The sequence below is a fragment of the Microtus oregoni genome, unplaced genomic scaffold, assembly GCF_018167655.1.
Source record: "Microtus oregoni isolate MIOR12 unplaced genomic scaffold, Mior012 000053F_ref0000044, whole genome shotgun sequence".
NCBI lineage: Eukaryota > Metazoa > Chordata > Mammalia > Rodentia > Cricetidae > Microtus > Microtus oregoni.
Genome location: NW_024543829.1, coordinates 15,368,364 through 15,387,077, shown reverse-complemented (window position 1 = coordinate 15,387,077; position 18,714 = coordinate 15,368,364). Strand labels below are relative to the sequence as shown.

The following is an 18,714-nucleotide window of genomic DNA, read 5'->3' as shown; positions in this document are numbered from 1 at the left end:
GCATATGTGCTCCTCACAGACACATGCAAATAAAGTGTATTTTTAAAAAAATCTAATATTTTATACTTGAGTTTCATTTTTATTTTTTACCAGACTTATAATTTCAGAGAAATTTTGGCTTCATCCTTAATTATGCATCAGTGGGAAACAAGTCCCAAATTGTTCCATCTTCAATATTCTGCTTAGAAGGAGTACTTTTCATTTCAAGAGTTATTTATTTTATGTTTACTTTGTGTGTATGTGTGTTTTCCATGCATGTAAGTCTGTGTGTCATGTGTGCAGTGCCTACAGAGACTGAAAGAAGGCACTGGAACTCCTGGGACTGGAATTACAGATGTTATGAGCTGCCATGTGCATTTTGGGATTTAAACCCAGGTCCTCTGGAAGAGCAGTTAATGTTCTTAACAGCTGAGTTACCTCTCCAGCCCTTGTTTTACTTTATTTTTTAACTTGACTTATGTGTGTGCTTGCATCTCTGTGGGTGCCTGGTACACTCAGAGGCCAGAAGATGGCATTGGATCTCCCAAGACTGGATTTATATGATGGAGGAAGGTCATTGGCTAATAAAGGCACTGCCCTGGCCCATTTTATTGGTTAGAGGATAGGTGGGAGGAGTAAACAGAACAAAATGCTGGGAGGAAGAGGAAGTGAGCTCAGAGACTCTACAGCTCTGCTCTCCTGAGCAGATGCCTCAGCAGAGACGCCATGCCCCGCTCCCGGGCAGACACACGCGATGAAGGTCCGACCCAGGATGGACATAGGCTAGAATCTTCCTGGTAAGCGCACCTTGGGGTGCCATACATAGATGATTAGAAATGGGCTAAATTAATATGTGAGAATTAGCCTAGAAGATAATGAGCCAAGCAGTGATTAAAAGAATACAGTGTCCGTGTAATTATTTCGGGGCATAAGCTAACCGGGCAGGCGGCCGGGGTGTTGGGGACGCAGCCCCACCGCCGCCCTTATTACTTCATATGGCGCCCAACGTGGGGCTCGAACCCACGACCCTGGGATTAAGAGTCCCATGCTCTACCGACTGAGCTAGCCGGGCAGGCGGCTGGGGTGTTGGGGACGCAGCCCCGCCGCCGCCCTTTTTACTACATTTATAAATGGCTATGAGTTGCTGGGAATCAACCCTGGCCCCTGGAATAACAGTCAGTGTTCTCAAGGCTGAGCTATCTCTCCAGCACCCTTCTCCTTCAGTTTTCATCTTTAAACGTCCATGTCCTGTCGTGCCAGCATAATCAGTGGATCCTAGAAATATTCCTAATACCTATTTTCTCCACGAAGATGAAATAACTACTTTCTTTTACTAAGCATTTTGGTCCCAATGTTTTGTACACATTTAAAATGTTATAAATAAGGAAAGTGAGGTGCAGAGGGGTCTAGTAACTGCCCAAAGCAGCATCAATACAGAATGGCAGAACTGGATTCCTGCCCATGTCTTTGTAGATTCGGGTTCTGCTTGTCCCTGGGAACTCTGCTGAGGCCCATGGACGAGCCCCACGCTGAGAAGGACTGGGAGAGTCTTTGAGAATAGTTGACTCCCAAGGATAGGGCTCCAGAGCAAAGCAACTCTCCCTCTCTGTGAAGAAGCCAGGCTCTCCCCTATGGAACAGTGGCCCCCACCTTCCCAGGGCTACGACCCTTTAATGCAATTCCTCATGTTATGGTGATCCCCAACTATAAAATTATTTCTGTGTTACTTTATAACTAATTTTGCTATAGTTATGAACCATAATATAAAAAATTTTGGAGATAGAAGTTTGCCAGAGGTGTCTGAGAACCACTGCTGTAAAGGAAGATATTTGGTGTGATGGACTGTGTGGGATGGGAAGTGTCTGAGCTCAAATCCTTTAGTTAAGGAGCCATGGCGAACAGTCTTGGCAGGGGCAAGAAAGGTGTGATAAGGAGCAACAGCGATGCCTCTCCCTGTGGCTATCAGACTATTGAACAAATGAACTGTCATGGGATATTTCTACACTGTGTGAGGATGTACTGCTGTGATAAAAAGATGAACAGCCGCCAAGCAGTGGTGGTACACACCTTTAATTCCACCACTTGGGAGGCAGAGGCAGGCAGATTTCTGTGCGTCTGAGGACAGCCTGGTTTATAAAGCAAGTTCCAGTACAGCCAGGATTGTTACACAGACGAACCCAGTTTCAAACCACCTTCCCCCCAGAAAAGGGAAGGAAGGAAGGAAGGAAGGAAGGAAAGAAAGAAAGGAAGAAAAGAGCTGAATGGCTAACAACTAGGCAGGAAGGATAGGCAGCGTTTCTGGGCGAGAGAGGAAGAGGAGGAAGAATCTAGGCATGGCAGTTATGCCAGCAAGACACCAATGAGACACAGCGGGAGTTGGACATATAGAATGACAGAAAGGTAAAAGCCACTTGGTAAAAAGTAGATTAACAGAAGCAAATTAATTTAAGTTTTAAGAGCGAGTGGGACAAGCCTAACCTAAAGCTGAGCTTTCATAATTACTAAGACTCCATGCCGTTATTTGGGAGCTAGTGGCCAAAAGAAAAATCCAACTACAATGAACCACCCCCCATTGGAATTTAGCCAGGAGTCTTATGCTGGAAGGAGAAGGTTGGAGCCCCACTACCAACGTTTCCTGGGAAACGTATCTCCCAGGAACAGAATCTTTCAGGGGTCAGACCGCATTGCAGAAGAGCCTGGAGACAGTGATGACTGCTGAGGTCATACCTTGACCAGAGGTGCTTGATCTTTTGGTAAGAGATCTATTTTGTTTTTATTTATGTGTCTATGTGAGTGTCTGCCATGTACTGAGGAGGCCATACAAGGGTGTCTGATCCCCTAGAGCTAGAGTTGCTGGCCAGTTGTAAGTCACCTGACATGGGTGCTGGGAATTGAACCTGTGTCCTCTGGAAGAGCAGCAAGTGTTCTTAATCACTGAGCCATCTCTCCAGCCTAGGAACACCGAGCCTTGCAGAAACTTCGTGCCTTCTGTTTAAGCCTAAACCTTAAAGTCAAGACTTCAAAGATGAAGGTGAGCTTAGGGAAGGGACTTTACCTCTTCTACTTCCCACTGAATAAATCTCCTTTCCTTGTTTTTAACTGTTCCTTATGTCTTTAATTGGCCCGTTAAGGCTAAGTGGTCCAGTCTAGTCTAGACAGTTACGGCTGTCAGGACCCGAACAACTCCTGTAATCCCCAGACAGGTAACTCACCCATGCTTCAGCCACTTTTCCTCTTGAGTGAAACAGAGACAGGATAGGGTGTGGGCTAAGAGTAAGAGTCCGTGCAGTACTATTTTGGATTACAGAATAAGAGTCCCTGCAGTACTATTTTGGGTTACAATTGGAAGCAGCTCACACAGCTTCCAATCTGGAATGCTCTGCTTTCTTGGGAGTGGTTAGCTTTAAATTTTTTTTTACATGAATGTATAGATATATAAATTCACTTCCTCACTACAAGACTTCATAAAGGTGTTTGCTTGTTACAGGATTTTTCTGTGTAGCCCTGGTTGTACTGGAACTCTCTTTGTAGAACAGGCTGGCCTCCCACTCAGAGATCCACCTGCCTCTGCCTCCTGCGTGCTGGGATCAAAGGTGTGCGCCACCACCACCCGGCACTTCAGAAAATCTTTAGGTTTCAAAGTTGCGTGACACTTTCCATAAGAGATTGTTCCCTGGTTTATCTTGATAGTACGGCTCATTCTGGCAGAGTGTTTGCAGGAATATAAACACTTGCCCTGCTTGGGAGGTCTCGGAGCACCCAGCGCTTTGTCACGGCTCCAAAGCTGGAGAGCCTCTTTACAGATGTCACTGAGAGAAGCATCCACAGCGCACACCAAAGCCACCCACAGGGCCAAGGCATCATTTGGCTTCTCTGAGTGGTAGAACAAGTCCACTTCTCTGCTTCTCCCAGATGAACTTTAAAAGTGCAGGTAACTCCATGGACCAGCAGAAGGCACCCACACAAGACCCTGTCACTTTAACCAGATGAAGCAACCAGTCCATCCAGAGGGGCCTGGCTTAGACTCTGGGCCACAGACTTGTCAAAGGCCAGCTTGACCCAAGGAAAGTGAAAAAAAATTAAACAGGATTTGCTTTTTATTTTCATGTAAAAAGCACTTGCCTCGGGTTATGAATGTTATTGCATTTGTGTAGCGCTTTACGGCTACCCTCAGCTCACAAACATCACAGGATCCCAGTGGCAGTACTTTTATAAGCCTTGATCAATAGCTTATTTCTATCGCCTCAGTCCCAGCTGCCAATCCGTTCTGTATGATGTGGGAGGCCGATTTCCCCGGCTTCTGGCTGTACATGTCAGGAATGCAAAGGTTCAAGTCAGAGTGCTGAGAGTGCGTGGCCACGAGTGGGGACAGTTTTCAACAAGAAATGATAAAATGAGTCCCTTGTTCCAAGAAACTACCTCAGAACTGGGAGTGCACTCGTGTGTGTGTGTGTGTGTGTGTGTGTGTGTGTGTGTGTGTGTGTTTCTCCCTCTTCCTGGGTCCCCCTCCCAATCCATCCCTCCAGATCTCATTCATTTTCTCTTTCTCAAATAGTATGTTTGGTGGGTCAGAAAAGTAAGAACCAATTTTCTATTAAGTTTCTGTTTGTATTTCATGTACTTTGGGAGGGGAGGTCAAAGGTGACGTTATACATTCCAGGAAAGAGTGCTTCTGCTTCATCTGTCCATTCCCCCTATTTCCAGAACCTAGAGAAACAGATCAGAGGAAGCACTCAGTAAACATCTGTTGACTTAATGAATGAATTCTGGTTTCTCAGAAAGAAGGGAAGAAAGGCTCAGAGCATCAGGTGCTCCTGGCAGAAACAGGGTTCTCAACAGCTACTGGGGTTCTGCTTTGTTTAGGGTTCTTAGCCAACACACCCTGGGAATCACAGAGATATAAGGCCACTAAACTTAACTAGCTACTTGTGTCATTCCAGGGAGTAGTCAGTGTAGAAACAAACCCCTTAGAGACAAATATCTGGTCTCACTCTGTTCTTCTGACTTCCAAGGTCAGTTTAAAGATAATCCCCTGGAGATGAGGGCCTGTATAAACACCCCGGACCCCCTACACACACACACACACACACACACACACACACACACACACACACGCGCGCGCGCGCGCTTGTGCAGCTCAGGGAGAAAGATAGGCCTGCCCTGCCCTTGCTGGGACCTGCGTCCTTGAGATGCAGCCAAACCTCTCATCAGGCAGCTTGGCGGAGGGACGTTGAGGTGACATTCTTCTCCCTGCCACTCAGCATCTTTTCAATGGTCCTCCTCCACCTCGGAAGAATATGCATGAACTCCCTGCTGACAAGGCTTCATAGAAGCTGAAAAAGGAAAAAAAAAAAGCCCCTTTCTCTCTGGGAGGGACCCTGGTCCCAACTGGAAAAAAAAACCCTCCATCTCCCATGAAAAAGAAGACTCTGGAGTATAGATAGTCACTAGGAGGGATTAGAAAATGGGGGACCTCATGGGAAAAATGTCAGGGTGTATGTGACACCTGGGCAGTGGCCTTCAGGAAGACCTGGGTTGTAGCCTGGGAATGTGGGGAGAAATTAGGGGAGTAACTCCTGCATTCGCCTGCTGCCAACTGCATAGAGCTGCCTCCTGGTCTTGCTCTACCCAGGGTTCCCAGCCCAGGGGGCATGTGACAGGAGGGGACAGGAGGCTGGCACCAGCCCCTTTGGCTCTGGACCACATCGCTGTAGTGCACCATGAATTAATATTTTTAATAAATCCTGTAATTATCCTGTGAACAGAACATTTTTGTGGCACAATATTGTTCAGCTTTAAAAGCATTAATTTGTTCAATATAAACATTAAAAATATAGCAATGTCTTTGTAACCTTATTTTTTTATTTTTTTAAACACTCCAGGAGCCTCATGAAATGGAATGGGGCTCCACTACCCAACTAAGAGATGTTTTGTGGAGCTGCCCCAAGAGGCCAAAGGAACTGCAGCCAGCTCTCCTGCCCAGTGGAGCAAGTCTGGCAGAGAAATGCAAGAGTTTTTGAACAGAGGTTCACCCCAGCCAGGACAGCTGTGACATGGCAGGCCCCCTTTGGGGGAGGAAACTGGGTGGCTATTGGCTACTCAGACACCCACAAGAGGCTGCAGGCTCAGCCACCTGTTCCAGGTGAGCAGAGGAGCCAGGGGACTACCTGACTGAAGGGGGCTACCTGACTGAAGGGGGCTCACCTTGCTGCTCAGCTTCGTCTGTGTTCACCTCCTGACTCCCTGAAGCTTGTCTCTGCAACACTCTTAAATTCCTTGATCCTAATTATTTTTGTTTGCTTGTTTATAACTTTTGGCAAAACAAAGGACACAAAGCAAGACTCAAGATGGCATCAGATCAAAACACATCTTGTAGGCTTCTCAGGATCCTAGCTCAGTTTAAGAGAGTTTGGTCAAAGTCAGGCTTCCTCCCCCTTTCCTCCTTTTTCCCCTGCCTCCCTCTTTTGTTCCCTCTCCACTCCACCTCCCCTTTTTTTGCTCTTCTCTCCCCTCTTTCCTCTGCTCATTCTCATCTTCCCCTTTCTCTCCTTTCTTGCCTCTCTCCTTCTCTTCCTCCCATTCTTTCCCATTCCTCCTTTTTTCTTTTCCTTTCTCTCTCCCCTCCCCCTCCTCTAACACACCTTTGTAACCTACCTTTTCCTATTTATGCTAACAAGTATCTTAATGTATATTAATACATATATGCCATCCTTTTTCGCTGCTACATAGAACTCCATTCCATTCTACAGAATTAATGTTCGGTAAATTGTTCAGTAGTGTCTTACAGTTGCAAACTGATTCCAAATTTTGTCTACTTTTCTAATTTCTCACTGTTGTAGGACTGACATTAAATACTACCACATATATCTCAGCAACACATCTGATTGCTCCTTTAGGAAAAAAAAATCCTGAAAAGAACAATTGCTGCTGGGTGATGGTGGTGCATGTCTTCAATCCCAGCACTCTGGAGGCAGAGGTAGTCAGATCTCTATGAGTTCAAGGCCAGCCTGGCCTACAGAGCAATTCCAGGACAGCCAGGGCTGCTACACAGAAAAACACTCTGGGGGCATGGGAGGCTGTGTGCAGAATTGCGACAACTGTTTTCTTTGGTTTTAATAGGGTCTTAGTATGTTTATTACTCAGACTGGCCTTGTATAAGGGGTCACACCTTGTCAATAATTTCTCATGTTCCATCTGACTCAGGAAAGTATTACCAATAGCCTTTCCTAAGCCCCAAATCCTTGAAAAATGTACTCTGCCATCATCTTCTAAAACATACTGGTTTTTCAGTTTTGAATCTTGATGAACTTTCTGGAATTTACTTGTGATGTGGTAGAGGATAATCAGTGATACTCGTAACTTTGATGAAGTCATTAATACCCTCCCACTAGTGTGAAAAACTGCCTTCATTATATGTGAGTCTGTATATCCAGGAACCTCCATTGATCTGGCTCTTCCTGCTCCAACAACACAACGTTTTAATCACTACAATTTTATATTTGGGGGGAACCAACCACCTATTTTCATCATTCTCTTGGCCACTTGTTTACTATTCCAGGGAAATAGTTTAACTAGTGAGTTCAGGAGCACACACGCGCACACACACACATATTTTTCATTTGTGAGTGTTTTGTCTGCAGGTGTATGTGTACCACATGCATGCCTAGTGTGTTCTGACGTCAGAGAAGGTACTGGATCCCTTGGAACCTGAGTTACGGATGGTCATTAGACACCACGTGGGGGATGGGCACCCCCGCAAGGCAAGTGGTCTGACTGCTGAGGGACCACTCCAGCCCTAAAACTAATGTGTAAACCAGGTGTGGTAGCTCTTCCCTGTAACCCTAGTACTCCAGGGGGTTGAACAAGGAAGACTGTTTTGAGTTCAATATATGTATATATATAGTCTAGGACAACCTGGGCTACAGAGTAAGACCCTGCCTCAAAAGAAAATTAATTGGCATAAAACTCATCCAGGTCTACATATCAAGTTCCAGGCCAGCAGGGGCTTCATAGTAATACTCTATCTCAAAAATAATTAGTTAATTAATTAATTAAAAAATTAAAAATTATGTTTGATTCAGTTATTGGAAAACTCTTTTATTAGGTTTGGAATAATGGGAATCTACTTTAGAATGTGTGTGTGTCTCTGTGTGTGCAGTGTGTGTGTGTCTGTGTGTGTGTGATATGTGTCTGTATGTGTGTGTGTGTGATCTGTGTGTGTCTGTGTGTGTATAATGTGTGTGTGTGCAGTGTGTGTGATGTGTGTGTGTGCAGTGTGTGTATGATGTGTGTGTGCAGTGTGTGTGTGATGTGTGTGTCTGTGTGTGTACCATGTATGTGTGTGTGTTATGTATATAGGATGGTGCATGTGTATGTGTGTGTGATGTGTGTGTCTGTGTGTGTCTATGTGTGTGTGTTATGTGTGTAGAATGGTGCATGTGTGTGTTCATGGGTACATGCATGCTCATGTGATACCTGTATGAGTTCCACAGCATGCATGTGAGGTCAGAGGACAACCTCAAGTGTTAGTCTTCATGCTCCACCTTGAGGTAGGATCTCCTATCTCTCACTGCTATGTACCCCAGGCTAGCCTATGACCTTCTCCTGTCTCTCCCACCCAACCCCCCAAAGGAACGCTGGGCTTTCAGATGTGTGCCACTGCGTCTAGCTTTTACATGGGTTTTGTGGACCCCAACTCCAGTACTCACCCGTGAGTTCAATCCACTTACCCATCTACTCAGCCCAGGCATCTACTTTCCAACAGTGCATTTTATAAAAATCCAGATGTGGTGATACACATCTGTAACCTCAGTGCTAGGGAGGCAGGACAAAGGGATTCCTAAGCTCACCAACCCACCAGGCAGCCTAGCCAATCACGAGATCCAGGTTAAGTGAGAGATGGTATCAAGAAAAGGAAAGGTGGAAGGTGATCAAAAAGGCGCCCACTGTTAACCTCTGGCCTCTAAAGGACCCTCATCATGTATGCATACACATATACATACATCACACACATTTTTAAAATATGTCTGAAGAAAATTTAGAGTCTGCATTGCAACGTGCCATCAATGTGAAATACACACGGAAGCTCAAAGACTCTGCGTGAAGAAAGAATGAAAAATGTCCTATTAGTAATTTTTATACTGATTACATGTTGAAATGAAAAATTAGAATATATTGGATTAAATAAAATATATCATTCAAATTAATTTTATCTAAGTATTTTTACTTTTTAAAATGGGACTACTAAATGTTAAATTATACATGAAACCCATTTTGTATGTGTATTGCAAACCATTGTTCTAGATCCTTAAATATCAACAATCATCCGATCCTTAAAATAGCTGGAGCTAGGTAGATGTGGCAAATGTCTATGACTACCACACCACAGTTCAAAGTCAACTGTCTCTATAACAAGATCTCTCGGGGCTGGAGAGATGGCTCAGAGGTTAAGAACATTGCCTGCTCTTCCAAAGGTCCTGAGTTCAATTCCCAGCAACCACATGATGGCTCACAACCATCTGTAATGAGGTCCAATGCCCTCTTCTGGCCTGCAGGCATACACACAGACAGAATATTGTATACATAATAAATAAATAAATATTCAAAAAACAAACAAACAAAAAACAAGATCTCTCTCTCAAAAAAAAAAAAGCGAAACAAAGGTCCAGGCCCAGGCATAGTGGTGCACAGCCTTAAACTGAGCCCTCAGGAGGCAGAGGCAGGCTGATCTCTGTGAGCTAAGGCACAGCCTGCTCTACAGAGTGAGTTCTAGGTCAGCCAGAGCTACACACTGAGAATGCATCTCACCCAAAATGAAACCAAAAATTATTAGAATTACATTTGCTTTTGTTTGATTAGTTTTTTATTGTTGTTTATAAGTTTGTTTGTTTTTGAGACAGAGTTTCTCTGTGTACTCCTAGCTGACTTGGACTTCAATTATAGATCAGGCTGGCTTTGAACTCTGGTATCTGCCTCTCATGTCCTGGAACTAAAGGCATGCGAATCACACTTGACTTTATACTTGTTTTTAAAAAACATGTTGCTCCATCATGTAAGTATGTTTGCAAAATCTGTTTTTGTTTTTCAAGACAGGGTTTCTCTGTGTAGCCTTGGCTGTCATAGAGATCCACCTGCTTCTGCCTCCTGAGTCCTGGGATTAAAGGTGTGTGTCATTGCCGCCCAGTCAAAATCTGTTATTTTTAAGATTGAGGTTATTTCTTTACTCCTTTTTCTACTTTTATTTTGATAACTATAAACAATTTTGTGTCTGACAAGCTTGTTGTCTCTGTATAGGAGATGACAGGATCCAAACTGCTCTGAAAGCTCCTTTTGGTGATACTGTAGAAATATGCTGGCCAAGGCCAAGCAGCTTCTGGGAAAGCCCCTGGAAGCCCACTGTCCGAGCTCCAGCAGAGGTAGATAGAATGGACCCCCTTGATAGAGTTCAGCCATAGCACCCACACTGAGCGCTGGAGTCAGCGGACGGCAACCAACCGCCAAGGCTGATTTTTCAGGCAGTTGTTTTGTTTTGTGTTTTGTTTTGTTTTGTTTTATGTTTTGTTTTGTTTTGTTATGACGAGGTCTCTAGTAGCCCTGGCTGTACTGGCTGGCCTTGAACTCAGAGATCTTCTGGATTCTGCCTCCTCAGTGCTGGGATTAAAGGGCCAATGATTCCTTAGGTTTCTGTTGGGCAAGCCAGGAGTCGGTGAGATGTTTCTGACTTGGGAACCCTATACAAGGACTAGTCTGGAGGAATGAGCTCTTGAGTTAAGAAAGCACTTGGGACATCCCAGGAGACTTCAGTCTAGAGCATGCGTGGTGAGGATGGAGATAAATACAAGGACTCGTCAGATGGAGACGTCATCTGAAGACTCAGTGGACCTGACTAAGCCTGGAGAGAGAGCAGAGGAGGAGGTGGCTAGCACCAGTATTTAAAATCAGTGTGTGTGGCCAGCGGTGGTGGTGTACACATTTAATCTCAGCACTCAGGAGGCAGAGGAAGATGGATTTCTGTGAGTTCAAGGCCAGCCTGGTCTACAGATTGAGTTTCAGGCTATGCAGAGAAACCTTGTCTTGAAGAGAGAGAGAGAGAGAGAGAGAGAGAGAGAGAGAGAGAAATAAATAAATAAAAGTCAGGGTGTGTGTGCGTGTGTGTGTGTATGTGTGTGTGTAGAGGTGGCCTGGTGGCTAAGAGCAGTTCCTGCTCTTCCAGAAGACCCGAGTTCAGTTTCCAGCACCGACGTTGCATAGCTTACAACCTATGTAACTTCACTACTGGGAGATCTGATGTTCTCTTCTGGTCTCCAAAAGGAACCAGACACACATATGGCACACACACACATACACACAAGTATACATAAATAAAAATAAGATACTTTTAAAGTGAAAAATTAAAGGTCGGGGGAACGGGAGAGTTCATTCTGGCAGCTCACTCCAGCGGCCTGGTCTGTAAGCAAAGCGAGGGTGTGATGTGGGTTTTAAAGGAAGTGTGTGAGACAGCGTGGCAGCAGCTTCTCAGATAAGAGACAGGAGGACCTAAAACAAAGCAAACAGACAAATAGTCAACTACTGAATCCTATGAATTGTCAGAGAAATGCAAATTAAGCATTAAATTATCAATGCTCACCTATTAGAAGATAAAGATTTCCAAGATTAATAATATCCAAGGGCCAGGGCGATGGCTGAGTGGGTGAAGGTGATTTCCACCAATTTTGACAACCTGAGTTTGAGTCCCCAGGACCTACAGGGTGGAAGGAGAGAGAGATGACTCCTGCAGGGTGTCCTCTCATCTCCACGTGAACTGTAGCACACGGGCACACAAACACATAAATGAATGGCTGAAAATCTTTTAAAGGTTAGTAATACCTAGTGCAGGCAAAGATAGAGACAGGGCTATTCTCACATCTTGTTGGTAGAAGAGCAATGGTATCGGCTTCTGAGGTTGTCCTGGCAGTGTGTCTTCAAATGTGAATGACAGAAACTCTTTAGTTCAGGGATTTATCTAGGTATCCGTCGTCTGGAGATGTTCACACAAGGCTGAGATTACAATACTGTTGGCGGCAACACTGTTCATAAGACCGAAAATTGCTAATATCATAAATGTCCAGCGGGAGAGAGAAAACTGTGGCGCTAATATTGAATAGTGGGTCGACGTGTAAGAGCCTGATGCAAATGTCTATGTAATTAAATGTAAATCCTCCCAGGACGCTGCGGTGAAAACCCAAGTTGCAGACCAGTACATACAGGGAAGTCCTTTTGGTACACATTTGAAAACCTGCAGATTTGCATATTTAGAAAAATGCCCAGAAGCTGGGTCACATAGCAAACAGCGGCTTAGGGCTGGTGTGTGTGTGTGTGTGTGAAAGGAGGCTCACTTTTACTCTGAGTACTTGGGGATGATTAACACTCATTTTTGTCTTTGAGCATGTGTGCATGTGTAAGTGTAAGTGTGTACTTGTCATGGGATACCTGCTGAGGTCAAAGGACAACTTCAAGGGCTGCCTCTCATTTCCCACCTTGTTTGTTTGGGTGAGCATTAGACTGGCTGGCCCCCACGCCCTAGGAAGTCCTGTCTCTGCCTCCCATGCAGATGTGCACTACTGCATCCAGCTTGTGTAAGTTCTGGGGACTCAAGAATTAGTTTCTCATGCTTCTGCCACAAGCCCTGCCAGAGCCATCTCTTCAGCCCTACCTTACATTTTTAAAACAAAATGTTATTAATGAACTGTTTGGTTTTTGTACTTCTTTCAAAATGAAGTCTTTAAAGAGAAAACTACCCTCTATTGGTTAGAGATGTATGGCCACTTCCTGTTCTTGCTGTTTTTGTCATGTTGACATAAGCTAGCGTCACCAGAAAAGAGAGAACATCACTGGGAAGTTGCCTCCAGCAGATTGGCCTTGAATATTTTCTTGATTGCTGGTTGTGGAAGGACCCGACCCATGGAAGACAGGTTGCCCTGGGCTGTATAAGAAACCAGGCTGCAGGACCTCAGTCGATGTCTGGGGCTCCTGTTGCAACCGATGGCTGAGTAACAGTTCCTTGGGGTCTGATCAGCCACCTGGGACCACGCTGGTGCCCAAGGGCCATGCTGCATCCGAGGCCATATCGTTATAAGTGGCAGATACTGCTACCCAGTGACATGGTGACTTCCAGGCCAGGGCTGCTGCGGAGGACCATGTCTTGGTCCATGACCCTACCACCAGGGACCACGTGGAGGCCTTGGGGTCTGGGCCAAAACCTGTGGCCTTGTTTGAGTCTGGGAGCCATGCTGCAGCTGGGGCCATATAGGCCTGAGTGGCCCGTGATACCACCTGGTGCCATGGTGTCAACTGGGCCCAGGTTACCGTGTAGTGACATCTGGGTCTGTGGTCCTCTGGAGTCTATGTTGAACTCCATGGCCCATGTTACCACCAAGAGTTATGCGAATGCCCCGAGTCAGGTCAGCCACCTGACTCCATGTTGGTGTGTAAGGGCCATGATGCAGCCAGGGCCATGCAGAACTGAGTGGCCTGCACTGTTACCCGAAGCCAATGGTGATGTCTGGGCCAGAGTTGCAGCTGAGGACCATGTCTGTGTTGATGTCCAAGGTTCCTATTACCATTGAAGGCCATGTGGATGACCAAGATCTGAGGTCATGTTAATGTCCAAGGACTATGGAGGAATGATGAGGTATTTTGTTTGTTCGTTTACTTTTCTTTTTCTTTCTTTTTGCTTTTCCTTTTGTTGTTTGCTTGCTTGTTTTTATTTTATTTTGGGGGGGCACTACAATGGTGAGGGAAGGATATGGAGGGACTGGAAGGTGAGCACAATTAGGGTGCATGATGTGAAATTCCCAAAGATTCAATAAAGAAATTATGTTAAATTATAAAAAAAAAACAAAGAAAGAAAAGAAAAAAAAGAAACGAGGCTGAGCAGGAGCAGAGGAAGCAAACCAGTATGCAGCATTTTCCCACGACCTCTGCCTCTCATTCAGATCTTGAGCTCTGCACTGGCTTTCTTGATGATGAATTGGAACGAATAAGCCTAATAAGTCCCTTCTTCCCCAAGTTGGTTTCAGGTAGTGTTTTATGACAGTCTTAGAAAAGCAGAGTAGATACTCCAACAGAAGGTGATCTCATATGAACGATCTGATGTGATAGAAGTAACTGGCAAAGGTTCTGCTTACACAGGAGCACAGTAAACAGGGTGCGGACAAACGGACAAAGTGGTGCGTGGCTACAAGGGGCACAGGGTGGGACTTTGTAGGAGTCAGGCCAGCATTTTACTCAAGCGGCTGTTTCACTGCTTGCCTTGTCTTTTCACATGGATGTGGAGGACTTCAACTCAAGTCTCATGCTTGCTCAGCAAGAGCTCACACCCTCGGAGTCACCTCCCCAGCCCCCCCCCCCCCCAATCCTTAACTCTTGTTTGTTTTGAGTCAGGGCCTCACTTTGCCGGCCAGGCTGGCCCTTGGGCTCATAGAGAGCCACCTGTTTCTGCCTCTTGAGTGAGAAGATTTAAGGAGTGTGTCACCATGTCAAGTATGATCTTTAATTCTTAATCACATTTCAGACCATCTTTAGCTGTCTGTCTGTCTATCCAATCCTAGTTATCCTTTCTGTGGTGATAAAACCATGACTAGAACAAACTTGGGTAGGAAAGGATTTGTTTAATTTACAGCTTATAGTCCATCTCACAGGCAACCTAGAACAGGAATCCAGGCGGAAACCTGGAGGCAGGGATCGGAGCAGTGGCCAAGGAGGAGTGCTGCTTCCTAGCTTGCCCCTTGCCTCTTTGTTCTTGTTGATTTTTTCAAGACAGGGTTTCTCTGTGTAGCTCTGGCCGTCCTGAAACTTGCTCTGTAGACTGGCTTCGAACTCAAAGATCCACCTGCTTCTGCCTTCCAAGTGCTGGGATTAAAGGCGTGTGCCTCCACTGTCCAGCCTCCAGTTTGATTTCTTTAAAAAACAATTCAGAACCACCTGCCCAGGGGTAGCATAGCCCTTAGTGGGCTGGGGCCCCCACATCAGTCATCAATCAAGAACGTGCCTCATGGACTTGTCATAGGCAATCTGCTGGAGGCATTTTCTTAATTGAGGTTCCATCTTCCAAGGTGATTGTAGCTTGTGTCAAGTTGACAAAAATTAATCAGTGCCCAACCCTAGATAAAGAACTACAGGAAACCGATGAATCCCGAGAGCTGGAAAAGTGGTCTTCCCCAGGGATGAGCTCCCTAATTGCTTATCCAATGCCAATTAGGGTATCCTTTTGGATGTTCTTACAAGTAACATTATATTGACTTGAACTTTCTCTGTAGCCCAGGCTGGGCTTTAACTCACAGAGATCCGTCTGCCTCTGCCTCCCGAGTGCTGGGATTAAAGGTGTGTGCCACCACCGCCCGGCACCATGAATACGTAACAATGAGAGAAAAAGAGGACAACGTGAATTTGTGAGGGAGCAAGGGGAGTGAGTATATGGAAGGGCTGGAGAGAGGATAGGGAAGTAGAAAACGATGTCATTATATTTTAATTCAAAAAGTAAAAAAAAATAAACATTTTAAAACAGAAAAACCTTATCAGCACAATTGACTCCTTGTCTGTAGTAATGTGGGCGGCAGGGCTGCGTTCCCAGCACCCCAGCCGCCTGTTCGGCTAGCTTATGCCCAAAATAACAACACACAAACTGTATTCATTTAAACACTGCTTGGCCCTTTAGCTCTAGCCCTTACTGGCTAATTCTGATATCCCGATCAACCCATCTCTAATAATCTGTGAGAACCGGTCTTACCGGGAAGATTCTAGCCTAGTCCATCCTGGGTCGGAGCTTCATGGCGTGTGTCTGCCCGGGAGTGGGGCATGGCATCTCTCTGAGGCGTCTGCTCCCGAGAGGAGAGTTGTGGAGTCTGAGCTCACTTCCTCTTCCTCCCAGCGTCCTATTCTGTTTACTCCTCCCACCTATCTTCTAACCAATAAAATGGGCCAAGGCAGTTCCTTTATTAGCCAATGACCTTCCTCCATCACTTGTCAGCTTGACACACCAATATATCACTATTAAATCATAACCTTTCCTTTCTTATTCATTCCCAAGATCTCATGTTAATGTCACTATCATAAAACACGTTACAACTTTTAAAAAGTCTCAGTCTCTAAAAATTCAAACACTTTAAAAGTTTAGTCTCTTTAAAACATGTAAAGTCTCTCAACTGTGGGCTTCTGTAAAATCAAAATTAACATATGTTTTCTTATTTCAAGAGGGAAGAACCAATGCACAGTTATAATTAGATCAAAGCAAAACCAAAATCCAATAATATAAACAGTTCAGTGTACAGGAGTGGAACTCACGATTGTCTGGGTTCAAGGGCTTAGGTAACTCCACTTCTCTGGCTCTGCCCTCTGTAGCACATGCAACTGCTTTGTAGGCTCAGAGCAGATGTGCACCTCGCCTGCCTCTGTCCTTGGTGGCCATCCCACAGTCCTGGCATCTCCAGTACCATAGGGTGGCATTGCCCCTGAGACTGCGTCACCAGCCCCTCTCCTGGGCTCTCTTCAGGGACTCCAACCCTGCCTTATGATGTCAAGCCTAAGCTTCTCTCCACGATCCTGTCAAATCCTGGTATCTCTACTCTAATTTAAGACTATACCTTTAGCAATGGCCTCTCCTGACTTCTCACAGTGTCAAACTTCAAGGTGCTCTTTACGACTCCTTCAATCCTTCAGGCTGCCAAACCAGCACCATTAAATGTCAGGGTGTTTGTGACCTTCTCCTCTTCCTCCTCCTTTTGATCAAATCCAGGATGCCTTACTCGTGCTAGAAAAACAATCTACCGTTGAACTTCACTCCCAGCCTCTATAACCCCGTTGAACCCTATTGATATTAACTATAAACCTTATTTTTAATTTAGTTTTCATTTTAAAAATGTTTTCTTCTTTTAGTTTTTTAAAATTTCATCTGCATTGGTGTTTTGCCTACATGTATGTCTATGTGAAGGTGTTGGATTCCATGGAATGGGAATTATAGATAATTATGAGTTGCCATGTGGGTATTTCTTTTATTTTATGTGTAGGAGTGTCTTGCCTGAATTCCTGTTCCCAAAGAGATTAGAGGAGGGTGTCAAGTCCCCTGGAACTAAAGATACGGATGGTTGTGTACCATGTAGCTACTGGAAATTGAACCCAAGTCTGCTGCAAGAGCAGTAAGTGCTCATAACCATTTGAACCATCTCTCCAACCCCACAAAACTTTTTTTTTTAAAGGTCAAAGGGCTGCAGAAATAGCTCAGCGGTCATGAGCACTAGCTGTCGTGAGCATATGTCCCCCAGAAAGGGGTCAGCCAGGCATCTAAGGTCACATTAGAACTGCCCACCACACCATCCATATCATACTAAGACATCAAAGGAAAATGAAAAATAAATATCAGCAGATTGAAGACCAAATTAACAATCAGAAATTCTCCTCAACTGGAGAAATGGCTCAATGGTTGGGAACACTTGCTACTTTTCCAGAGGACCCAAGTCCAGAAACTAGATGTGAAGGTCCGAATTCCCTGTGCTGGGGGGCTAGGCACAGCCTGGCCAGCACAGCAAGCTCCACATGAGACCAAGGAGAGACCCTATTTCAGTAACAAGGAGGGTGGCAACTGAGGAGCAGCATCTGGGGTTGACCTTTGGCCTCTCATCACCATCTTGCCTACAGAACATCTCTTTGAACTTTTTAATATCCTTGTATTCTTACCCTCACGTATATTTACTTACTAAATGGAAACTATTTTATTACTGACTTTTAACAATATTTTGAGAATATCTTTCTATATCACACATAAACATTTATCACATCTACTTTAAAGGCTACGGTAAATTCCAATGAAGGCACTGTACTATAGAAGCTTACTATTAGAAGGAAGAGGAAATTGAATAACAGTTTTATTTCATGTACTAAAAAGTTGTGAACATAACACAGAGAGCTCTCATACACCTCCTCCCAATTACTAATGCCTTGTCTGAGTTCTTAAGAGAGAGGATGGCATCCAGGGTGGATGTGTGCTGTTGATATGAGCCGGCCATGAGAAGAATAATGCCTCTGAGCCATGGAAAATTGACAACGTCATCCTCAGGTATGAATTGAATTTGATAGTGTGTACAGAAAGTGTCTGCTGTAGATTTCTTGCCACTACCACAGTGTTTGTATCCTGGAGACTGCTCCCCTACAGAGCCAGCTCCTACTGAAATTGGCTAGGTCTTGTTAGCAGTGCTGTGTGCTATCAATCCTGCCTTCCTAGTCAGCTGTGTGTAATAACCCCGCCTCCTTGTTCAGCTATGTGTAATAGCCCCACCTCCTTGTTCAGCTGTGTGTAATAACCCCGCCTCCTTGTTCAGCTGTGTGTAATAGCCCCGCCTCCTTGTCCAGCTGTGTGTAATAACCCCGCCTCCTTGTTCAGCTGTGTGTAATAACCCCGCCTCCTTGTTCAGCTGTGTGTAATAACCCCGCCTCCTTGTTCAGCTGTGTATAACATGCTGCGCTCCAGGGTACTTAGACTCCTCCATCAGAGAATCAGTCCATGTGATCCCAGCTCTCCTGTGCCTGTGTATTCGTCTGCCTTTCTTTGCTCCCTTGCCACACTAGTTAAGTCAATACCTAGAGCTGTAAAGGACAGAGCAGGGCTCGTTCACTACAATTAGTGAGTTTGACCTGATCCATCATTATTAATATTACCTATTCTGCATAGCTGAGGAAGGATCAAGCCATGGCCTCAAGCATTTA

General features: G+C 45.0%; 1 non-coding gene across 1 annotated transcript; it reads right to left on the bottom strand.

The window, feature by feature from the left end:
• Positions 1-978: 978 nt before the first annotated feature.
• On the bottom strand, positions 979-1,051 carry Trnak-cuu. Its single transcript has one exon. It is a non-coding gene; the product is annotated as a tRNA-Lys (tRNA).
• Positions 1,052-18,714: the final 17,663 nt, after the last annotated feature.